Below are 26,650 nucleotides of genomic sequence, written 5' to 3' on the forward strand. Positions count from 1 at the left end.
CTTGACATCCAAACATCCTGTTCCAGTGGAGTAAGCACAAGTGCAAATGAGCAAAAAATGTTTTAGAGGGTAAATATGTGAGACTTCTCATTATCAAAAAAGATTCCCATTGTGTATGTTCGCTCTTGAGAGTAAATTCATGAACGTTTACCTTTTCAAATTATTTCCCTGAGCACACCGGCACAAAATGTTGTGTTACCTTTATCCTTACTTCTTACAGTATCTTCTTAACTTCTTCTGTATTCTTATAAGTATCTTTATCCTTACTTCTGAAATTTTCTTTTACTTCCCAATACTTTTCATATGCCTACTTTTTGTTTTCATTTAATGTAACGGTGCAACACACTAGTCTCATTTTAGCATAAAAGGTATGTATAAATATTATCATATGGAGTATATTCATGAATGAGGAGGCAGGTTTTAGAGGGTGAGAGTTTGAAATTGCACTATGGTTATTTTCATTACAGCAACAAAAATAATCTGACATATACTATGAACTTTGAGATATACTGAGATATACTATGAATTTGAACTCTCAAATTCAACTTATGAATATATATTTCCTGAACTGCACATCTGAATCTAACATGGAAAAAATTGTTATGGGTGATATTCAACCTACAGAGCCAAAGGATGTATTATTAGTGTTCATTATGAAATGCCCCAAGGAGGTGGGATGCACATGGGCTAATAACAGTCACATGATTCATTTAAGGTTACACAAAAGCTTACATTTTAGTTACTTAGATATGAGAAATAGGGTATCCTAAATCAAATAGTATCAAAATGCAATTTCAGTGGTCAAATTTGAATCCTTCACAAGCATACTACTTTTGGGTTTGTTTTTGTTTTGTTTTTAGAGAGAGCACAAGTAGGCAAGAGGGGCAAAGAGAGAGAGAGAATCCTAAGGCTCCACGCTCAGCAGAGAGCCCAACAGAGAGGTTTATCACATGACCCTGAGCCAAAATCAAGCCAGACACTCAACACACTGAGCCACCCGGTCACCCATACCTTGGTTCTTCTGATTAAAATGTCCTCTATAACTTTTCAGTTTCCAAAAATAAGAGTAATTTTTATTCATTCATGATATATAACTATTACCTTTCAAAGAGGGAGAGACCATCATTACCCTCCATTTTCTCTACCACGTATATCATCTCCAGTAACCCATCATTCTCACATAAAAATCTCATTTTGTCAATGTAACGATCTACTCTGTTTCATGATCATCTTTCTGATAGAGTATTAATTTCCTGTATTAACCAACAAAGGCTCTCAATGATACCAACAAATCCAGAGAAGTGCCTATGACCACAGAAAACATGACAATTAGGGTAACAGTTTTAGATCTATTCCCTACCACTCCCCATGCTCTCAGATTTATACTATACTGTATCTTAAAATTAGCATCCTAGTTTTTCCAGGGTATACACATATGACTAAGCCCCACCTAATGAAATAAGTTCCTTTAACCTTACTGATGCTTTCTCTGAAACCACCATGGTTGACAAATGAAATGCATGTAATGAAAGTATAACATCATTGGATTCCAAACTTGAGGTTATAAAGTCATCAATAATGAAGCCTCAAGAAACCTCAAATAATTTAAAAAAAAAAAAGCTATAGGGGTGCATTGCTGGCTCAGCTGGAAGAGCATGTGACTCTTGATCTTAGGGTTTTGAGTTTGAGCCCCATGATGGGTGTAGAGAGGAAAATAAAATCTTTAAAAAAGATTTAAACAGAAGATGTTTAGGTCTTTCCACAGATACACTTGTTCCATTGACTCACATCATCTCCTGAGTTTAAATTTCTATGAAATGTAACACCTAAGATTGGTTAATCCTCCAAATAGACCTACTCCCCCCTAGTGTGAATTTTCTTATTGTAGTCCACTGGCTAAACAATCACCTTCATTACACATGTAATGTTTCTGTCCAGTATGAATTCTTTAGTGTTTCCTAAGGTAAACACTTTGACATATTTCTATGGTTTCCATGTTATGTGAATTCTTTCAAGACCACAAACCACAAAGTTGTACATTTTGGGTTTTTTTTTTTAATCACTGGAAGTCTGTACCTCTTAATCCCATCCACCTATTTTACCCCCCTCCCCAATCTGTACATTTTTTATAAACCTGATCATACTCATTACATTTGTAAGGTTTCCCTCTAGTAAAAATTACATTCACAAGACATAATAAGCTTTGGATAAGCCTTGCCATACAATCCATTTGTGTGCTTTCTTTTAGAGATTTATATTCTGATATCAGGGGAGGTGTGAGCCATGGTTACAAGCTTTGCCACATGGTAGTTTCATATGGTTCCTCTCCATGATGGAATCTCTGCTGTTGAGTAAGCCTTGCTCATTTTATTTGCAAGGTTTCTTTCTCCTATGAGTTCTTTGATGATCCCCAAAGCTTGAGCTTTGAATAAAAGCACTGCCACACATATTAGGTTTATGCTGTTTCTTTTCACTATGTATTTTCTGATGCCTAGTAAGGTTTGCAAATTGGGTAAAAGCTTTGCCACACTCATTACATCTATAAGGTTTCTCTCCAGTATGGATTTTCTTATGCTGAGTAAGATGTGAACGTTCCGTAAAGGCTTTTCCACACTCAGTACATTTGAACGGTTTCTCTCCAGTATGAGTTCTCTCGTGACCCGAAAGATGTGAACGTTTGATAAAAGACTTATCACATTTATTACATTTATACGGTTTTTCACCTGTATGAATTCTCTGATGGTCAGTAAGGTTTGAACTTTGGATAAAAGCCTTGTCACACACATTACATTTGTATGGTTTCTCTCCAGTGTGTATTTTCTGATGTGTAGTAAGATTTGAAAATTTGGTAAAAGCTTTGCCACATTCATTACATTTGTAAGGTTTCTCTCCAGTATGAGTTCTTTCATGACCCCAGAGGTTTGAACGTCTGCTAAAAGCCTTATGACATTTTCTACATTTATATGGTTTTTCTCCTGTATGGATCCTCTGATGTTCTATAAGGTTATAGCTTTGGATAAAAGCCTTGCCACATACATCACATTTGTATGGTTTCTCTCCAGGATGTGTATCCTGATGTCTAATGAGGTGGGAGCACTGCTTAAAAGTTTTGCCACACTCATTACATTTGTAAGGTTTCTCTCCAGTATGGATTTTCTCATGTTGAGTAAGGCCTGAACGCTCAGCAAAGGCTTTGCTACATTCATTACATTTGTAAGGTTTCTCTCCAGTATGGATTTTCTTATGTCGAGTCAGATGTGAGCGCTCCATAAAGGCTTTGCCACAGTCATTACATTTGTAAGGTCTCTGTCCAGAATGAATTCTCTCATGACTCATGAGATTTGAGCTTTTGCTAAAAGCCTTCCCACAGTCATTACATTTGTAAGATTTTCCTCTAGTGTATGCTCTTCTGTCTTGTGCAGGTAACAAAGGATATTTAAAAATCTTCCTAGATTTATTCCAAATGTTTTTGGTACTGGGAGGAATTCCTTGAAGTGGTGAGACTGAGGAACCATTGCTGACAGACTTCTCAATTGGATTACTACATTCATACATTTCCTCCTCACTGTGAAATCTCTGGAGTTCAGCCAGATGTGCCTGCAAACTTAATCCAGTTCTATTTTCCACGCAGTTTATGTACTGGTTTCCAGAACCACTTCTGTTACCGCCCAGTTTTAACGAATTCCTCATAAATGGCTCCTCATGCATGAAATACTGGTACATATTATTTCTTACAGAAACACTCTGCTCTACAGGAAGAGTAACTGAGGACTGATTAAGTTGCCGGTCTTTTCCACAAGTGAGATTTTTGTCATGGGTCAAAGGCACTTCTTTGTAATTTCTTGCATCATACTCCCACTGAGTCTCTAACTCATGCATATTTTCCCAGACTTCCTTGAGATCAAAATCCTGGATGCCATGACTTTCATTTCTCTCCAGTATTACCAGGTGGCACAATTCTCCTTTATTAATGTCCTCTATTGGTGATAATTCCTTGATTACAAATCCAGCTGAAGGGCTCCCTATCAAATAGAGTTGGAAGATAAATATTTTATACTAAATTGCATAATTACACACCCAAATAATACTTTAGTTGGAAGATAAATATTTTATACTAAATTGCATAATTACACACCCAAATAATACTTTAGTTGGAAGATAAATATTTTATACTAAATTGCATAATTACACACCCAAATAATACTTTATAATGAATAAAGGAAGCTTTTCAACCATGGTTTTCAAACACCTTGTTATATACAATGTTTTTAAATTTTGTTTTTATAAATGTGGGGATAATGCTTGTATTTGCGCATCTATGGGAATATGATTGTGTTGTAAGTTAAAAGCCTGACCCTAGAGAAAGGAACTGATATAGCAACAGGCATAATATTGACTCATTCTGTAAGAATTTATACTATGGTATGAAGTAACAATGGAAAACATTCAACAGGGAGACAGTATGGTGTTATAGGACAGTATTTCCTCTAAAAATTATCAAACTAAATATCTCATGAATTCCACTTCTAGGTATATACTCAAAAGAATTATGTAACATATACATGTTCCATGAGACATGTACAAGAATTTTTTTTTAAGTTTATTTACTTAAGAGAGTGAGAGGGACCTTGCAAATGGGGGAGGGGAAGGGAGAAAGAGAGAATCCCAGGCAGTCTTCACACTGTAAGCGCACTGCACAATGCTTGACTTGAACTCATGAACTGTGGGATCATGACTTCAGCGAAAATCCAGAGTCAGACACTTAACCGACTGAGCTACCCAAGCACCCCAAAATAAGGTATCATTATCTAAAAAGCTATGGCAAATCAAATTAATGACATTTGTGACTAAAGCAGTAACTTAAAAAAAAAAAAGTATGTTCTAAAGATATCACAAATACTCCGTTTAAAGACTGCCATAGGGGCACCTGGGTGGCTCAGTTGGTTGAGTGTCCGACTTTGACTCAGGTCATGACCGCATGATTTAGAAGTTCAAACCCCACTTCGGGTTTTATGCTGACACCTTGGAGCCTGGAATCTGCTTCAGATTCTGACTGACTGACTCTCTCTCTCTCTCTCTCTCTCTCTCTCTCTCTCTCTCTCCCCCCCCCCCCAACTCATGCGCTCTCTGTTTCTCCCTCTCTCTCAAAAATAAACTTTTAAAAAAAGACATAAATTTAATTGAGGAAAATATATGTTACAACAATAAAATATCCCTACACATTTATGAAAATGGCCAAAATTTAGAACACTAATACCAAATACTAGTGAGAATGTGGACCAATAAGAACTCTCATTCATTACTGGTGGGAATATTGTATACCACTTTGGTAGACAAGTTGCACTTTCTTACAAAACTAAACATACTCTTAAATATGATTTAGCAGTCTCATTCATTGGTATTTACACAAATAAGTTGAAAATTTATATCTATACAAAAACCTACACATGAAATAGAGAAATCCTAAAATTTGTATGGAACCACAAATGACCCCAAATGCCCAAAGCATCTTGAGAAAGATGAACAAAGATGGAGGCATCACACTTCCTGATTTCAAACTCCTTGACTACAAATCTGTGGTAATTAAAACAGTATGGTATTAGCATAAATCTAATAGACACACAGATCAACAGAACAGAATAGAGCCCAGAAATAAACCCACACACATGGTCAATTAATTTACAACAAAGGAGACATGACTATACAATGGGGAAAGCACAATGTCTTTAATGTATGGTTTGGGAAAACTGGACTCCAACAGGTGAAAGAATGAAACTGGACCACTGTCTGAAACCATACACAAAAATTAACACAGAATGGATTACAGACTTAAACCTAAGACGTGAAACCATAACATTCCTATAAGATACGGGGTAATGAGCTCCTTGATTCAGGTCTGGGCAATGATTTTTTTTTTTTTTTTAACTTCGACACCAAAAGAAAAATCAACAAAAGCAAAGGTAAGTGGGGCTACATTAAACTAAAAAGTGTCTGCATGGCAAAGGAAGCACTTTTTTTAACAACATGAAAAGGCATCTTACTGGACAGGAGAAAGTATTAGCAAAATATGTATCTGATAAGGGGCTAATAATCCAAAACATGGCAAAAAGAAGCTCAAATAATCCAATTTAAGAAATAGGCAGAAGATATGAATAGACATTTTCCAAAGATCTAGAGATGGCAAAAGGACCATGAAAAGATGGACAACATCATTCATTATCAGGGAAATGCAAATCAACAATGAGATATCACTTCACACCTATTAGAATGGCAGTTATCAAAGTATGATTTCTCTTATATGTGGAATCTTAAAAAAACAAAATAACCCCTCTTAGATACAGAGAATATATGTGTGGTTGCTAGAGGCAGGTAGTTGAGGGGACGGTGGCAGAAATGGGTGAAGGTAATCAAAATATTAAAAAAAAAAAAAAAAAAAAAAAAAAAAAAAGATGCCTGCCTGGCTCAGTCCACAGAGCATGCAACCCTCGACCTTGGGGTTCTGAGTTCAAGCCCCATGTTAGGTGTAGAGATTACTTAAAAACAAAACAAAAATTGCTGCCAACTCTTGAGTTCTTAAAACCAAAAAATAAAAACAAAACAACCAAAAAAATATCAATATAGTGCTTTCCACATACCAAGAATACAACAAACATCTGTGGAATGATACGTTTTTCCTACAGAAAAGCTAACTAGAGATATCAGTAAGTTGTGCTCTATTTAACCTACATCTAGTTTTGATTTTCACTTTTTTTTTTTTTTTGAGTCTTGAAACGTGTTTTCTTCAATATGGTTCATGCAGTGGACATTCTAAGAGGCATAGTAATTATTGAGTCTATACTTGTTCGTGTTACAATTACCCTCCAAATTACAAAATTAATCTATATTTCTTCAGCTTTCATAGAAACGTATGTAACATTACATTCTTGGACTTCTGCTAAAAGCCTACACTGAAACAACCACCTAAGGACTATTTTGACATCTTTCATAAAATTGTAATTTGATGACACTTTTGTTTGTCCTCCATATAATAAGATCTGTGTGGACAATTTTTCTTTGAGTTTAATGCTCGGCAATATTTGTTTCTTTTAATCAACTAGTATGTTTCATTTTGGTTGCGACTTATATTTCCCTTTTTACCAAGAAGTGCAGAGTTAAGTTTTCTACTTGGTTTTAACATCTACTCATTCTTTTCAGATTAATTATTCACCATCCCTACACCTTCTACTCCTACCACCCTGTTGTAAAGTGACTTTTGTTCTTTTACTCTTGGGTTTTTTTAATGCCTCTGAACTTCATTACACGTTACTTCAAATATTTTTAGAAAGAATCAGATAAATAATTATATACTGTCAAATTAAACATACTTTTTTCATAATTTAGCAATTATTTTGATTAAAGCTAACATTATGTCTGGGTACACAATGTTAAAGGTTAAATTTGACTCTTGATAAGTGATATCGTTCACAAGAGCCAAATGCTAGGGATGCGTGTTTATTTGGATCTACTGACACACTGTAGCAGCAGATGTGGTTACCTCCAAACATGTCAAACAGTTCCAAATAGATTTATTACATTATTAATGTAATGCCAGGTACTCAAAATACTCTAAAAACTTCCTTTAATTAATAGTATTAATCATCTGGCTTTATATATTAGTTTTTATTTTTTTTTTCTTAGTCCTTCTTGATTATTTTTTTTATATGAAATTTATTGACAAATTGGTTTCCATACAACACCCAGTGCTCATCCCAAAAGGTGCCCTCCTCAATACCCATCACCCACCCTCTCCTCCCTCCCACCCCCATCAACCCTCAGTTTGTTCTCAGTTTTTAACAGTCTCTTATGCTTTGGCTGTCTTGCACTCTAACCTCTTTTTTTTTTTTTTTCCTTCCCCTCCCCCATGGGTTCCTGTTAAGTTTCTCAGGATCCACATAAGAGTGAAACCATATGGTATCTGTCTTTCTCTGTATGGCTTATTTCACTTAGCATCACACTCTCCAGTTCCATCCACGTTGCTACAAAAGGCCATATTTCATTTTTTCTCATTGCCACGTAATATTCCATTGTGTATATAAACCACAATTTCTTTATCCATTCATCAGTTGATGGACATTTAGGCTCTTTCCATAATTTGGCTATTGTTGAGAGTGCTGCTATGAACATTGGGGTACAAGTGGCCCTATGCATCAGTACTCCTGTATCCCTTGGATAAATTCCTAGCAGTGCTATTGCTGGGTCATAGGGTAGGTCTATTTTTAATTTTCTGAGGAACCTCCACACTGCTTTCCAGAGCGGCTGCACCAATTTGCATTCCCACCAACAGTGCAAGACGGTTCCCGTTTCTCCACATCCTCGCCAGCATCTATAGTCTCCTGATTTGTTCATTTTGGCCACTCTGACTGGCGTGAGGTGATACCTGAGTGTGGTTTTGATTTGTATTTCCCTGATAAGGAGCGACGCTGAACATCTTTTCATGTGCCTGTTGGCCATCCGGATGTCTTCTTTAGAGAAGTGTCTATTCATGTTTTCTGCCCATTTCTTCACTGGGTTATTTGTTTTTCGGGTGTGGAGTTTGGTGAGCTCTTTATAGATTTTGGATACTAGCCCTTTGTCCGATATGTCATTTGCGAATATCTTTTCCCATTCCGTTGGTTGCCTTTTAGTTTTGTTGGTTGTTTCCTTTGCTGTGCAGAAGCTTTTTATCTTCATAAGGTCCCAGTAATTCACTTTTGCTTTTAATTCCCTTGCCTTTGGGGATGTGTCGAGTAAGAGATTGCTACGGCTGAGGTCAGAGAGGTCTTTTCCTGCTTTCTCCTCTAAGGTTTTGATGGTTTCCTGTCTCACATTCAGGTCCTTTATCCATTTTGAGTTTATTTTTGTGAATGGTGTGAGAAAGTGGTCTAGTTTCAACCTTCTGCATGTTGCTGTCCAGTTCTCCCAGCACCATTTGTTAAAGAGGCTGTCTTTTTTCCATTGGATGTTCTTTCCTGCTTTGTCAAAGATGAGTTGGCCATACGTTTGTGGGTCTAGTTCTGGAGTTTCTATTCTATTCCATTGGTCTATGTGTCTGTTTTTGTGCCATTGATATTCACTTTTTAGAACTATCTACATCATGCCTTCCTCCTAATTACTGCACAAGCACCCAACCTCAAGAAGCCAGGATAGCCCAGGAAAGAAAGAGGCCTTAGCTCTACTCTAATAGACAGTTATTACCTTTTGTTTGTCTCCTGAAAAGTTCTGTCAAGGATACAAAATGGAAATGGAAAGTGAATAGTTCTGGGGGTTTGTACTACAGAGACCTCAGCTCTGACCTGTATGTTATGAGAACCATGAGAGATGGAGGGAAAGACTCTCTTAGAGACAGCCATCTCAGTCCCTCTCAAATCACAGCACCAGTATGGTCAGAGGGCCCAAATAACAGTGTTGTAGGTCCTAACAGTGGGAGTTTAAACTTGTACGTAATTTGATTTACTCATATGAATAACAGAATGAGAAGTGTGTGTGGGATGGGGGAAGATTTCCTTTGAAAGCTCCTAAGAAATAAACTTTTATTTTCCCACAGATCCTTCCCAAACAATACTTAATGGACCTGCTTACTCAACCCATTTCAGTTTTGACTTATGCTCACATCCCAACACATTCCCACCTGTCTGGATGTTCTCCTATATTCACTTCACTTTCCACAGTCCAGGGATCTTTCCCCTGGAAAGAGATGATAGAGATGATATTCAGTTCAAGAAAAGATTTCTATTTATGAAGAAAAACAAAACATGTTCTGCTTCTCTTCCAGAACACATTCCCAGCTCATTTTTCAGCAAAGAAGAAAGGACATTCAGTATATGTGGGTGTAGAAACATACTTCAAAAATTAGTCAACTGAATGCCTGAATGCTTAAGGATTATTTTAGGTATGCAGAGATCTGGTTCTTTCCAAGAAATACTGAGCCAAAAGCACAAGGGTAAGACCACAGAATCAGATATTTTAAAAAATTCACCATAAGGTTTCCTTTTTTCCCCCCAACTTTAAGTAACTTTATTGTCTCTGAGCCTTATCTTTAATGATGTCAGTGCAACTGGACTTTACTAAGACTTTAAGGATTTTTATAACCTATTCCCCAGACTCCCAGATTCTTATTTAAATTCTAGTTAGTTAACACACAGTGTAGTATGGGTTTCAGTAGAATTTAGGGATTCATCACTTACAAATAACACCCAGTGCTCGTCCTCACCAGTCCCCTCCTTTAAGCTTTTCTGACTACTAATGTTCTGCAACCACCTAAACAAGCAGGAGTGCAGAACTTCTGAAGGAAAGGGAAGTTAGAGTCCATTTGCCACATTATGATGCCTTTCCATTCTCAATTAAAACAGCTGCAACCGTTCCCTTAGAAACAGGGATTTGAAACTCCTATGATCAAGTCAAAAGAAAATGCAGACATAAAAAGTAATTACCGACTTCGGGAGGGAAGTTATCCTCACCCAGGGAGACCAGGTTCCTGTAGTTCTCCAGCATCACATCCCTGTACAAGGCCCTCTGAGCAGGGTCCAGACACTCCCACTCCTCCTGAGAGAATTCTATGGCCACATCCCTGAATGTCAACCGCCCCTGAAAGGAAAACACATTTCAGCAAGTGGACAGGGAAAGTGTTCTTATTTGACACAAAACAAGAGAAGCACAGATGTGTAAAGACTGACTTGGCTGGAGTGAGTGCTCTTTGATCCGTGTAATATAATTTTGAGCAAGTTACACTTAACATAAAAACAAGCCATTTTAAAGTACCATTTGGGGGCATTTAGTGCATTCACAATATTGCACAAACATCACCTCTGTCTAGGTCCAAAACATTTTTATCATCCCCAGAGAAAATACTTATTAAATACTATTAAAGCAGGTGCTTCCTATTGCCCAGTCCCTGGCAACCACTAATGCTTTGTCTCTATGGATTTACCAATTTTGGATCTTTTCATGTAAGAAGGGATCAAAAATGTGACCTTTTGCATCTGCCTTCTTTCATGTAGAATGTTTGGGGTTTATCCATGATACAGTATGTATCAGTGGTACATTTCCTTTCTTCTGGAAAGGACTAGACTATAGACCTGTCATTGCAGGACTAGTGTATTGCAGACTGTAGGACTAGACATTGCAGGACTAGACTATATTCATTCAACTACTGATGGGCATTTGATTGTTACCAACTTTGGTTAATATTAGTAATTTGCTACGAACTTTCGAGTACAAGTGTTTGGATATCTGTTTTCTTTTTTTTTTTTTTTTAATTTTTTTTTCAACGTTTATTTATTTTTGGGACAGAGAGAGACAGAGCATGAACGGGGGAGGGGCAGAGAGCGAGGGAGACACAGAATCGGAAACAGGCTCCAGGCTCTGAGCCATCAGCCCAGAGCCTGATGCGGGGCTTGAACTCCCAGACCGCGAGATTGTGACCTGGCTGAAGTCGGACGCTTAACCGACTGCGCCACCAGGCGCCCCTGGATATCTGTTTTCAATTCTTTTGTTATATACCTAGGAGTGGAATTACTGGGGCACATGGTTTAATTTTTTTAAGAATCTGCCATGTGCTTTTGCACAGCAGCTACACTTTAACAGCAATGTGTCATGATTCTAATTTCTTCACCTCTTTACCAACACTTTTTTTGCTGTTGTTCTTTTACAGTAGTCATTCTAGTGGGTGTGAAATGATCACTTGTGGTTTTGAGTTTGCAATTTACTAATGACTACTGTCACTGAATATCTCTTCATGTGCTTGTTTCATTTGTGTATCTTCTATTGGAGAAATATCTATTAAAATCCTTTGACCATTTTTTAAGTTGGGTTCTGTGTATTTTGGTTGTTGAGTTGTAGAAGTTCTTCATATATTCTAGGTTCTAGACCCTTCGTAGATATGGACTGGCAAATTATTTCCTCCCATTTAGTAGATTGTTTCACTTGTGTGAGAATGTCCTTCATTGCACAGACATGATTAATTCTGATGACGACCAATTTATCTACTTTGTCTTTTTCTCTTTTGATTTGGGATCATGTATAAAAATCCACTGCCAACCCTCAGGTCATGAAGATTTACCCCTATGTTTTCACCTAAGACTTTTATAGTTTTAGCTCTAACATTCAGTCTTTGATTAATTCTGAATTGATTACCTTATATGGTACAAGGTAGTTTCAATTTCATTCTCCCATAGACTCTAGTTGTGCCAGTACCATTTAAGAGAGTATTGTTTTACCGCTGTTTTTGGCACACTTGTAAAAAAGGAATGGATTATACATGCATGGTTTTATATGTGGAGGCTCAGTTCTATTACTTTGATCTATATATCTAGCCTCTGCTGGAATTATAATTTTGATTACTCAAAATTTGTAGTAAGTTTTTATGTCAGGAATTCTAGGTCCTCCAATTTTGTTCTTTCTCACATTTATTTTGGTTATCTGGTGTCCTTAACCAATTCAATATGAGTTTTAGAATCAGGATTCCCATTTGGGCAAAGATATTGGGATTTTGCTGAGGACTGCATTACTCTTTATATCGCTCTGGAAAGGATTCCCGTTTTACAGTCTTGCAATCCACAAACACAGGACATTTTCACATTTATTTAGGTTTTCTTTAATTTTCCTCAGCAGCTTTCTGGTTTTCACTGTGTACAAATCTTCCATTTCTTTTGTTAAATTTATTCCCATTTGTTTTCTTGCTCTTATAAATTGTTTACTTACTTTCCATTTGTTGACTGCTACTGTACAGAAATGCAACCTGAATTTTGAGTGTTAATATTGTATGCTGTAACTTCAATGAATTCATTCTAAGTCTGAGCTTTCTTTACTTCTAAATAGGAGATCATGTATACTATGAATAGAGAGATAGTTTGATTTCTTTTCCCATTTTGAGATATTTTATTTATTTTTCCTCTGTGTTTTCTCTGTCTACAACTTCCAGTACAGTGTTGATATGTGGTGTCAAAATGGGTCACACTTGTTTTGTTCTTGGTATTAGGAGGACGTTTTCAGTTGTTTACCATTGATGTTAGCCATGGAATTTTAATAATACCCTTTTTCAAACAGCAAGTTCCCGTCTACTCCTAATTTTTGAGTGTTTGTTGGATAAAGTGTCCTGTATATGTCTGCTGAATCTAGCTGGTTTACAGTGTTGCTCACTTCTTTATTGATATCTGGTTGTTCTACCCATTATTAAAAAGGGAGTATGAGGTCTCCAACTAGTAGAGAACTGTCTCCTCAATTTTTGCTTCAAAAAATTGGGGGCTTTGTTGTTATGTATTTATTATTTATACTTGGTTTATCTTCCTGATGAATTGGCCCTTTTTTCAATATATAATGTCATTCAACATCTTTGATAATAATTTTACTTAAAGTCTATTTTGTCTGATATTTGTATACCTACCCAGATAAGTTTCATTATTATCTGCGTGGAATATCTTTTTCCATCCTTCCACTTTCAACATATTTGTGTATCTAAAGTGAGCCTTGGGGTACCTGGGTAGGTCAGTCAGTTAAGCGCCTGACTGGATTTCAGCTCAGGTCATGATTTCACATTTCGTATGTTCGAGCCCCGCACGGGCTCCGTACTATCAGTGTGAAGCCTGCTTGAGATTCTCTCCCTCTCCCTCTCTCTTTCTGCCCCTCCCCCACGCACACTCTCTCAAAATAAGTAAATAAAAACTTTAAAAAAATAAAGTAAGCCTTCTGTAGACAGAGTGGAATCATTTTTAAACATTAATTCCTTTGTCTTTTATTGGAGAGTTTAATTTATGTACATTTCAAGTTACTACTGGTAAGACATCTGCTGTATGTCTGATATTTTGTTTCATAATTCCTCCCTTCTTTGGGTGTCTGTGCCTCTGTGTACATGCCATTTTGATTGCCTCTGTATTTATTTTTCCATTTTCAAGTTATTTTCTGAGTGGTTATCCTGGGGATTGCGGTTTACACATTAAACTAGTATTTGAATTTCAGTTGATACTAAGTTAGCTTTAATAGCATACAAACAACTGTTGTTATACAGTCACCCTTTATGTTCTTATTGTCAAAAGTTATTCCTTTGTAAAAGATATGAACAGATGTTTTATACACTCAAGAACAGATTTTTATTATTGTTTTACACATTTGTCTTTTAAGACACACAGGAAAAACTAAGTTAGAAAACAAAAATATAATAATACTGGCTTTTATATTCACTTATGTAGTTTTACTAGTGTTCTTTATTTGTTCCTATGGCTTTGATGTACCGCTAGTTTCCATCCTTTTCAGCCTGAAGAACTCCATTTGGTATTTCATGTAAGCTAAGTCTGTAAGTGTGAACTCCCTCAGCTTTTGTTCATGTCGGAGGCTCTTAATTTTACTATCAATTTTGAAGTATAGTTGCCTCATAAGGAATTCCTGACAGGATTTTTTTTTTTTAATATTTCAAGCTTTTAATACCACAGGAGACTGCTTCCTGGCCTCCACAGTTTCTGAGGAGAAATAGGCTGTTAAACTTATTGAGAAGCGCTGTATATGAGAAGTTGTTTCTGTCTTGCTACGTTCCGCATTCACTCCTTTGTCTTATAAAAGTTGACTGATTATGTGCTTGCCAGGGATCTCCATGCATCTGTCATAGCTGAAGTTCATTGAGTTTTTGGATGTGTAGGTTGTTTTTGATAAATTTGGCAAGTTTTCAGCTCTTATTTCTTCAAATATTCTTTCTCCCCTTTCTTCTTTATCCTTTGTTCTGGGACTCCTATTACGTGTATATCAGTATTCTTCATAGTGTCCCAGAGGTTTCTTTGTCTCTGTTCATTTTTCTTTTTTTCCCTTTTATTCTGCTTTTGTCCCCTTTCTTCTGCTCACACTTGATAATTTCAGTTAACCGATGTTTAGGTTCACTGATTCTTTCTTATTGCCCACCTGCTGATGAACTCTCTAGTGAATTTTGAGTTTTGGTGTCTATACTTGCCTAACTCCAGAATTTCTATTCCATCCCTTTACTATAATTTCTATCTCCTTAGTGACATTTTTTATGTGTTGAAACACTGTTCTCCTACTCCTTAGTTCTCTTCCATGTTTTCCTTTAGCTGAAGATTTTCAAGACAGTTGATTTAAAATCTTTATTTAGTGAGCACCTGGGTGGCTCGGTCGGTTAAGCGTACGACTTCGGGTTGGGTCATGATCTTGCAGTTCGTGGGTTCGAGCCCAGGTCGAGCTCTGTGCTGATGGCTCAGAGCCTGGAGCCTGCTTCGGATTCTGTGTCCCTCTCTTGCTCTGCCCCTCCCCTCTCATGCTCTGTCTCTCTCTCTCAGAAATAAATATAAAAAAAAAAATTTAAATCTTTATTAAGTGGAATGTCTCTGGCCTCCTCAGAAAGACCATCATTAACGTACTTAAGATGTACAATCATAAGATATCTTTAGATATCTGTAGTGAAGTCAGCCTTCTCAGAAGCAGCCACGATGACATTCTTTGTAACAGTAAGAAATTGTAAAAGACCCATGTTTCTTCATTTAGAGAATGTTCCAATAAGGATCTAAAAAACCAGTTATCTCTATGTTTACTAACATGAGAACAACTTCAAGACATATGGTATGTAAATATTTCAATCTGCAGAGTAAAATATGATGAGAAAACATTTACTGAAGAATATATTCTAAAATCACATTACAATATGTAAATGCATTTTTAGAAGATTTGCACTAAAGAGAACGTAGCTTCTGGGTGAAGACAATCTGTGATGGTGGGAGATGTGACAGGGAAGGGGATATTTTACTTCTTAGTTTCTAAAATGCATCCCTGTGTGAATCTGAACCACAAAAATATACACTAGGGGGTTTAATACAAAAGAAAAATAATAACATTTAAGAATAATTCGTAAAATGAAAATTGAGCACCAGCCTTTCTGATGACAGAAAGTTCTGCTCCTATGTCTGGTTAAACTAGAAACATTTTTATCTAAAAGATGCACAGTGTAAGAGTTCCTAAAAGAACACCATGGTCTTTATGAGATGAATGCACTATAAATAATTCAAGAACATGTAGTGTTAGAGAAGTAGGTTGATTCTATACTTTAAAACCAATGTTAATAAAACAAAACGCTCACTCTATTCTTTATTCCTACTTTGAACTTCCCATCCTATTCCAAAGTATTAATATTGTAGAGTCAGAAGCACAAGGACTCCCTCATTTAACATCAAAAGGCATTTGTAAAATCAGACAAAGCAAATTTCCTCCATCAGTCTTATTTTCCAGGGTTCCTCAGGTACTTGTGCACATTAATACGTTACTTACATATGTAATCTCTTTAATCCTCATTTATTTATATGAGCTGAAAGGGCATCCAGAAGGGGTCTCTGAAGAATCCTTACTGCCTAACCTCAGGGACACCACAATGCCCACTCCCCATCTCCAGTCCTTGCCTACGTAGAAAATCCTTCACAGGATGACTATCGAAAAGGAGCCTCTTCCCAAGTTCCATGTCACTGGGTCAGAGTGAGTTGGACTCTGTATGGAGATGAGAGGAGACCGGGAGAAGGCCCTGGGTGTGAGTAAACAATTTAGGCAGGACATCTCGGAGACAGAGAAGATTAACAAGTCCAAAATATGACATTTTAAGAAGAAGAACAATTAACGAAAAATATGACTTTTACCTGGAGAAGGGCCATTCCTCCTTTTTCTCTCTCTTCTTCTAGCCTTCTTTCTTAGGTAAGGTTATACTGTGTGACAAAAGGAATGTTGTTTAATGTGTAGAATCAACATAATCCCTTCCTCTGCCACAATACACATACGGGGAGAAACTTACTATGGGAAAAAGTCCTTTGCTGCCTACTGCAACAGGAGGGATGCAGGGACAATAAAATCTAAAAGGGAGCCAACAAGTGCATTTTTTCATCCACTTTTCCAGAAAGCCCTCCACTCCTGCTGAAACATACACACTCTATGCAACTGCATTGTCCGCTGTCTCCTTGCACTCAGCAAAAGGGAACTGGCTCTTTCAAGTCCTTGGCTCCTCCCTAGGCAGCCAGCATGCAATGAATGGTTGATGCAGGCTACGGAAGCCCGTCCATGCCATCAATTTGGAACAACTCTGAGCTCCAGAACTCCCTGGTAACTATACTGAGAGTTTACATCTTTGTCCTGATAGTGATGGGAAGCTGTAAGTGGGTTTAATGTCAAAAGATGACACAATCAAGTTTTGAAAATTTAGTTATGATACAGAGAGATGGTGGAACTGACAGGGGCATATCCCTGTCTCTAAGACTATACAACTGCCTCTTTCTTACTGGTTTTCATTATTTTTGGAACTGGGTCACATTTTAAACTCCAACTGCACACCCTCTCCCAGAAAACTGCCAAAGACAAACACACACCCAACTTTGAAAATCCTTTCAGGGATCTTATTACCTCAGGTTCAGAATTCTTGGTCTATCAACTCATGTTACAGGTGAGTGCACTGGGGCTCAGAGGGGGAGTTACTTTACCAAGTTACCCTGAAGAAGTCGGAGTAGAATGAACAGAACTGGGTGGAAGTAAATTCTGAAATGGTGGCCTGGACAGGTTTAATGAGAAAGGGTTTTCGAGATTACCTTTCATATTCCTGAACAAGAGAAGCTTCTCTTTCACGGGTTTAATCAAACCCATTTAATTCCTCTTTTCCAGAAAAACTATATGAAATTACAAATAGTTATAGATAGTGGAAAACACAAACAAGTGTCACCTGGGGAGATGAGCTCTGGGCAATCTCTGCACCATAAACGGATGGGCTCTGCTGGAACAAAGTTCCACATCAATCCAGACCATTCTTCAACATCTGTACAGAAAAGACAAAGGGAACTTAAGGGGAACATCTACTTAGTTGCAGACTTCAGCTCAGAACTCAGTAATGTAAAAGATCACTTAAGGGAAGAAGAGAACTGTTGAATATTAAATTAACTGCCTGAACTAGGTTTTGAGTGTTAAAAGATTACCGACATCCTTTATGGATATGTAACGAAATACCATGAAGTTATTTACCAGACATTAAAGAATAATTCCAACTTGTGAAAGAGTAGACAGCATGTAAAACTCATAATCTGAACAATAAAAATTAAGAGGGAAAATAATTTGGAAATTAAAAAGACATCCAATGGATTATGATATTGAAGATAAAGAGAATACATCAAATTTAGAAAAGAATGCCATGAGCCATAAAAAAAGGAGAGAGAAATAGTACTGTTAATAATGGCCATTGTAAAAAGCACCATGTGGTTACAGAAAGTCTTCCCCCATTAAGTGACTGAGCTAAGCCTCTGCCCTCTAGATGAGTAAGGGTTCCAAATGGAATTATCTTCTGATGCAATACTTAGAAAGTGCAGATGCCTCCAACACCTGGTTTCACACCTCTCATTCTCTTCTGCATAACTGAAACAATTCCCAAATTTTAATTAACGAGGTCACAGGGCCACAAATCAGCACTTCACAACTTAATATCCCATACCCAATCAATTCAGTACTCACCAGGGTTTGGGTCCTGTGCTTTGTCCCAGACCACTCACTACGCGTTTTGTTCTCTGTGTTAAGTCTCTCTGTGTCCTTATTTATCTTCAGTCCTTTTGTCCATTTCTGTTTCCCTCCCTCGCTATTACTCCTCCAACAGTCTGACACCACTCTATTACGGCCTCTGTTTCAATCCCCGCCGTTCTTTCTCCCCACACTTTCCGATGACCCTCTAACTCCGCAGATTTCTGCGTCTTTCCCCGCCATCTCTGCCCCCACTCTGCCCTCCCAGCGGCGGGGCGAAGGGCGTGCATCCACCTCCCTAGTGACGACTGTGCTCGACGCGGTTGGGGGTGGGGGGTGGCGACCGGGGGGAGACTCGGGAGTCAGAGAAAGGTTCTGAGCACGAAAACGACCGGCAAGGCGACTGGGGTCTGTAAGGGCCAAAGCAGAAAGGCTGGGCCCGAACCTGCCTCAGAGAGATTTTAATCGGAAACGAACGCAGACGCCCGTGACCCGCACCGACTGACTGGGCTCGGAACGTCTTATGGCCACGCCGCGAGAGGCGACAGGGACGAACTCCCAGCGAGAGGGATAAGAGGTTTCAAAGATTTTACCTTACCAGGCGCCCCCGAAACCTGGGTGGGGAGGCGGGGCCCGAGGAGCCGCTCCAGGGCAAGAACCAGAAAAATGGAGACTCACTCATCCGAGCGCAACCGTTGCTCCGGGAAATCGGCTTCCGGGTCTGCAGGAAAGCGCGCATGCGCATGGGTCTCGTCGGTCAGCCTGGGCGCTCTCAGGGCGGAGCCGGGGCGGTTGCGGAAGCGGCGGGTGTGGGCGGGACCCCGGCGCGCTGGGTCTCCTGCCTTACACCACACGGGGGCCTGCTGTTTGGTCTTCTGTTTGTCCTTCCTGCCCCGCGGTTTCGGGTTCTGCTCTTGGATTCCTTCCAGTCCCGCTGGTGTCGTTTGGAGCCAGGCTGGGCACAAGGCTAGGGAAGGGTGGGCCGCTTCTGTTGGGAGTGGTGGTATTTGACAAGTTGATCACGGTGCCCATGGAAACATTTTTAGCCCATGGAGCGGTGGAGATTGGCCTCCAGCGGGAGAGGCGGAGCAGCGATGCTACCTGGGGCCGGGGGTCCTCGTGGGGCGACTGAGACCCGGACAGTGACAGCTCCTTGTTTAATGAAGTTAAAGCCGGGTGGTCAGTATCGGTGATGGACGCTAGAATGCGACATGCAAAACTCTTCTGTGGGGAATGTGCAGTTTGGTACTAGTTGTAATTTTCACTGAACTGTCACTTCTCCCCATTGGCCCTTCTGCTCTCCTGGGGGTTCCAGGCCAGGCTCTGGGCTGTGGGGGGTGAGGGTTGGGACATTGCTTTAAAGAAGCAAACATTTCTGCCTCTGTGGGTTATCAATTTTTCTATCTTTATTTGATATTGGAATCCACACCTTCGAGATGAATTATAAATCCAAACGCCTTTGAGACCTACCAGATGGCACCTGTATTTTGCTTAACCTTTAATTACTAAATATCATTGCAATTTTAGTTTAAAATTTTTTTCACTTCTTTTGGAAGACTAGTTTTTACTTGAAAATTAGATTTTTAAATATGTATTTATTTTGTGGGAGAGTACAGGGGCAAGTGCAAGCAAGGGAGGGGCAGAGAGCTAGATCTAGAAACACAAGCAGGCTCTGAGCAGAGCCCTCTGCCCACCCCCCACTACCCCCACTCTGGGCTGGATCTCACAAATCCTGAGATCATGACCTGAACCAAAACCAAGAGTCTGAGGCTTAATTAACCAACTGAGCCAGCCAGGTGCCTAGAAAATTAGATTATTTTAACTGATCGCTTCGTTTTCTGTTTCTGAATGCTTCGTGTGAAGTGCAGTTAATGTAGCTTCTAAAATGTGTACTCTTTCAGAGATACTTAACTTTTCCTAGTACTGATGAAATACTGGTTTTGAAATATTTCCAGAGACATGTGGTAAGGATGTCTGTTCTTTACGTGAATAATACAAGCAAATAGTAAAGCTAGTTTTTCACATCTTCAGTAGCATCATATACACTCTTAATAATTTTTAATACGAAATATGCAAGTTAATAGCTCCTCTTCTGTTTCCTGTGGAAATTCTGAAGGTGGTGCTGGCTGTATTTGCTTTTCACACCCTCTCTGTTATGTGACTGCCCCCTCCAGTGCTTAAATCTCTGCAAGGAGTGAATGAACAAATGACTACACATTGTTTAACAGTTTACAATAATTTATAGGTATCTTGTCATTTTAGAGGCTGTGTATTCTTTCTGCAACATGCAGAGATGACCCGGGACACAATGAGGTCAGGACTCCAGAGAACAGAAGGGCTGATTGTTAAAACAAAACAAAACAAAACAAAAAACAAACGTGGAGTGATTAGATCAGAGGGGTTCATGACCCAGCAACTGGGGTTTTCAGAGAGAGCCAAATAAAAAGGTTGAAGAGAGAGCATAAAACGATACAAAGGTGCTTATCAAGACAAGGATGCCTTGGGTAGCCCTCACTTCTGGGGAAATTCTGGAGATGTTGTCCTGTGAATGTGCTGGACCCACTGCTTGTATCTTAAGAGCTTGAAAACTATGGAGTTGCTGGCCCAGATCGTGAATCCCAAATGTCTGACAGTAGAGAATGTTAAAAGTAGGGCAAGTGCTGATTGTGTGATCTTGTTATTCAGCACCCCCAGTCATATTTCTATATAATGTTTCCACTGTTCATTGTCAGTCACAAGAAGATAGTGGTATTTGCCAGCACAGTTAGGATCCAGCCGCTGATTGTTAGGCACACAGAGCTTTTATTTTAAGTTCTATCATCTTGGAGTTCCTGGGGCCATCGTAGTGTCCTGGAAGACACTCCAGAAGCAGGTGGTGCCAATGGGATACACCAGTGGCCACTCTGAACATACAAAACAAGTTGCATCAAAACTCAACGAAGATATTTTTCAAGCCAAAAGTGTTGCTGAGCAACGTCTTTAATGATGATGAGCCAGAGGTTGGCTACAGTCAGGTGCTTGAGAAGCAGGTCTTAGGAAGGTATTTAATCATTTTTAATTATTTTTTACTGTATAGACTTCTCTTTTGTTTGACCTTTATCCCGCTGTAGGATGTGAAGAATAAGAACACTTATTGTCATTTTGGTAGGAATCCCCAGTTACCAAATGCCAAGCATTAATAATGTTATACCTACTGTAGTTTTTGCTGGGTATTAACTTTTCTTATGCACTTTGGCATACTTCTGAATTTTTAACTTCACTGATCTAATAGTCTGTTCATAAATAAACATCTCATAAGGATAACCATACTCATTTTGGGTTTTTAAAAGAGTTTTTGTGTGTATTGTTTTTTGTTCAATATTCTATAAGATTTTTGCAGTAACATTGTTAGTTCAAAAAACTGGCTGATGGTATGTATGTCAGGATCCAATTAAATTTATAAGTTACTTTAAGAAGAATTGACCTTTTTATAATATTGAGTTTTTCTACCCAGGAACATGATGTAAATTTACTTTCATTTATTTCTACTTTCATGTATTTCAGGAATGTTTTATTTTTTTCGCCATATAGGCTTTACATATTTTGTTAGATTCATTCCTAGTTAGTATATTTCATTTTTTAAAGTTACTTGTTTTTTTATTTAGAATGCAAGAGAGAGAGGGTAGGAAGAGGGAAGGGGGGGGGAGGAATTCCAAGCAGTCTCCATGCTCAGCATGGAGGTGGATGTATCACTCCCTGGGATGAAACCAGGAGTTGGCCACTCAACTGACTGAGACACCCACGTGCTCGTATTTCATTTTAGGATACACTATTTTTTGTTTTCTTTTGTTATTTATTTATTTGTTTATTTTTATTTTTTTCATTTACATCTAAGTTAGTTAGCATATAGTGCAACAGTGATTTCAGGAATAGATTCCTTTATGCCCCTTACCCATTTAGCCCATCCCCCCTCCCACAACCCCTCTAGTAACCCTCTTTCTTCTCCATATTTAAGAGTCTCTTATGTTTTGTCCCCGTTTTATATTATTTTTACTTCCCTTCCCTGTGTTCATCTGTTCTGTGTCCTAAAGTCCTCATATGAGTGAAGTCATGATATTTGTCTTTCTGACTAATTTCACTTAGCATAATACCATCTAGTTCCATCCACGAAGTTGCAAATGGCAAGATTTCATTCTTTTTGATTGCCAGTAATACTCCATTTTGTGTGTGTGTGTGTGTGTGTGTGTGTGTGTGTGTGTGGCACGTCTTCTTTATCCATTCATCTGTTGATGGACATTTGGGCTCTTTCCATACTTTGGCTATTGTTGATAGTGCTGCTATAAACATTGGGGTGCATGTGCCCCTTCAAAACAGCACACCTGTATCCCGTGCATAAATGCCTAGTAGTGCAATTGCTGGGTTGTAGTGTAGTTCTATTTTAGTTTTTTGAGGAACCTCCATACTATTTTCCAGAGTGGCTGCACCAGCTTGCATTCCCACCAGCAGTGCACAAGAGATCCTCTTTCTCCACATCCTCGCCAGCATCCATTGTTGTCTGAGTTGTTAATGTTAGCCATTCTGACAGGTGTGAGGTGGTATCTCATTGTGGTTTTGATTTATATTTCCCTGATGGTGAGTGATGCTGAGCATTTTTTCATGTATCAGTTGGCCATCTGGATGTCTTCTTTGGAAAAGTGTCTATTCATGTCTTTATTTCTTCACTGGATTATTTGTTTTTTGGGTGTTGAATTTGATAAGTTCTTTATAAATTTTGGACATTAACCCTTTATCTGATATGTCATTTGCAAATATCTTCTCCCATTCCATCAGTTGCCTTTTAGTTTTGCTGATTGTTTCCTTCTCTGTGCAGAAGGTTGTTATTTTGGTGAGGTCCCAGTAGTTCATTTTTGCTTTTGTTTCCCTTGCCTCTGAAGACGTGTTGAGTAAGAAGTTGCTGTGGCCAAGATCAAAGAGGTTTTTGCCTGCTCTCTCATTGAGGATTTTGATGGCTTCCTGTCTTACATTGAGGTCTTTCATCCATTTTGAGTTTATTTTTGTGCACAGTATAGGAAAGTGGTCCAGGTTAATTCTTCTGCATGTTGCTATCCAGTTTTCCCAGCACCACTTGCTGAAGAGACTGTCTTTATTCCATTGGATATTCTTCCCTGTTTTGTCAGAGATTAGTTGGCCATATGTTTGTGGGTCCATTTCTGTGTTCTCTATTCTGTTCCATTGATCTGAGTGTCTGTTTTTATGCCAGTAACATACTGTCTTGATGATTACAGCTTTGTAATACAGCTTGAAGTCTGTAGGTTACACTATTTTTTTAAAAAAATGTTTGGGGCGCCTGGGTGGTTCAGTCGGTTAAGCCTCCGACTTCGGCTCAGGTTATGATCCCATGGTAGGTGAGTTCGAGCCCCGCGTCGGGCTCTGTGCTGACGGCTCAGAGCCTGGAGCCTGTTTCGGAATCTGTGTCTCCCTCCCTCTCTCTCTCTCTGACCCTCCCTCATTCATGCTCTGTCTCTCTCTGTCTCAAAAATAAATAAACGTTAAAAAAAATAAAAAAATAAAATTAAAAATGTTTATTATTTTTGAGAGAGAGAGCGCAAGTCCGAGAGGGGCAGATGGAGAGAGGGAGACACAGAATCTGAAGCAGGCTCCAGGTTCTGAGCTGTCAGCACAGAACCCGACTCATGGCTCAAACCAAGGAACCAAGAGATCGTGACCTGAGCCCAAGTTGGACACTGAACTCACTGAGCTACCCAGGCACCCCTATTTTATGTTATACCCTTGTAATTGCTGGCCCTGCTACTATAACTTGTAAATGATTGTTTGTTGTACATCAGCTATTGTACAAAAATATTCTAGTCTATGTATAGGGGTGCCTGTGGGGCTCAGTTGGTGGAATGTGCAACTCTTGAACTTGGGATCATGAGTTTGAACCCCATGTTGGGTGTAGAGATTACTTAAAAACAAAATCTTTAAAACAAATAGTCTATGTGCAAAAAGGCTATTGTTTTTCTGTATCAGTACTATAGCCTATTAGCTTACTGAATTATTTTTCAAAGTGGATTTTTCTAGGAGTTCCTTTGTGTTTCCAGAGGCATACTTGTATCATTTGCAAACATAGTTCTACGTCCTTCTTTCTCATTCCTATGCCATTTTAAGTTGCCCTGGCTAAACCTCCAACAAAATGACAAATGTATACAACCGGTGACCATGTACTTTTTTAGTGTGGTTTTCTGGCCTTAGTGGATATATCTAGCACTTCCCTATGAGCAAGACGAAGACTTTGTTTTGTCAAGTTGGGAAAGATCCTAAAGAATTTCCTAATTTCAAGTGTTTTGATTTAACATTCTTACATGATGAATTCCTCCAAATAATGTTTTTGTAACTATGAGTAAGATTTCTTGATTTCTCTTCATAAATGTGATACAGTATATTAATGAGTTTCCTAATAGTGAATCATCCTTGAATTTTAGGCACAAATTCTTTGCTGATCATATTTTTATATGATTTTTCAGGGGTTTTGGCTATATTTATTTTACATGGTACCATCTGTCAGAAGAGGTAACATCTTTCTGTGGTATTCTTTTTGGTACAAACTTTAGGATGTTTCAGTATCAGAATTTTATGTGATGTATAAAGATAATTTGGAAATTTTACTTCCTCTCTGATGCTCTTGAGTAAGTAGCATTAGCTTATCTGCTATATAAAAGAGTGGAAGAATCTGGCTGCTAATGTGATCCGGGTGCTTTCATTTATGAGGGACTCTGATAAATGTCTTCCTCTTCTCTATGGATATTGGTGTGTTTGGACTCCTTATCTTACTGAAGTAAATTTTGATAAAATGTATTTTCTTAGAAAATGTCCATTTTATACAGGCTTTCTAGTTAATTTGTTTTGAGTTGGGGAAGCAGGACAAATATTTAATTTCACTTCTTGGCATCATGTTCTTTATTTGCATTTATTGAAAATTTTGAATGTATTGCACTTATTGAAAATTTTAAAAATAGAAAATCCTTCTTGGGTCATTTGGAGAATTCTTTCTTTCTGCCCATAAGTTAAATGGTGGTGGTAGTTGGGTCTGAGGATTAACCAAGAATTAGACTGGGGTAAGAGAAATTCTCAGGGAAGCACAGAATCCAGTGAGGCACATATGCTTCTCCACTGGTCTCTCATGGCTCAGACCTCAGCATTTCCTCCTTCCATGGGACACCCTGTCTGCTTCCAAGAATAATGGAAAAGGAAGAGTCGCTCTCAAACACTCCAGCTGTCTCTTTGGATACGCTCACTAGAAACTTCTAATAGGTCCTGGTAATTAAAGAATTTTTCAGAACCATTCTCAGCTCCCCAAGTGTTGAAACAACATTGTCACTACAGCTGACATGTTGATGGCAATTCTTTGGGGAGGTGAGGTCACAGAATCACTAACCTCTATCTCAGGGTTTGGCTTCCTCCCTCCCACACATGCTTTGCCTGCTACTTTACACCCAGCTCCCAGTTCTTGTGGCAGGAAGGAGTCTATGAGTATCTTCTAATTTAGTCTCTAAGGTTAGGAGATGCAGTAGGAGTCTGGGTAGGCGAGCATGTCTGGGAAAAGAATCTTCCGGCACAGGCTGAGCTTGTGAGAGAGACTGCTCAATCAGTGCATGACTGCTGCTAACATAATTTAACAAAATCCTCATTGACGGGGTTCTTCGTGTTTGATCCAAGTGCGCTCAGAGTCTGAATTTTAAGATACCTCAAGATTGGGGCGCCTGGGTGGCGCAGTCGGTTAAGCGTCCGACTTCAGCCAGGTCACGATCTCGCGGTCCGGGAGTTCGAGCCCCGCGTCAGGCTCTGGGCTGATGGCTCAGAGCCTGGAGCCTGTTTCCGATTCTGTGTCTCCCTCTCTCTCTGCCCCTCCCCTGTTCATGCTCTGTCTCTCTCTGTCCCAAAAATAAATAAATGTTGAAAAAAAAAAAAAAGAAGAAAGATACTTCAAGATTATAATTTCAGGGGCCACCTGGGTGGCTCAGTCATTGAAGCATCCAACTGTTGATCTCAGCTCAGGTCTTGATCTTGGGGTCATAAGTTCAAGCCAGTGCTGGGAATTGACAGCCTACTTAAAAAAAAAAAAAAAAAGATTATACTTTCAGAATTGATCTGCCATACAGTGTGCAAGGGTCACAGAGACATTTTCAGG

The 26,650-nt window shown here is 38.8% G+C and overlaps 1 pseudogene; it reads right to left on the reverse strand.

Annotated features, from left to right (window-relative positions):
- Positions 1-2,367: 2,367 nt before the first annotated feature.
- The window catches only part of LOC122495255, a 55,141-nt pseudogene continuing 30,858 nt past the window's right edge, over positions 2,368-26,650 (reverse strand).

This window comes from Prionailurus bengalensis, chromosome E2, assembly GCF_016509475.1.
Source record: "Prionailurus bengalensis isolate Pbe53 chromosome E2, Fcat_Pben_1.1_paternal_pri, whole genome shotgun sequence".
NCBI classification, from domain to species: domain Eukaryota; kingdom Metazoa; phylum Chordata; class Mammalia; order Carnivora; family Felidae; genus Prionailurus; species Prionailurus bengalensis.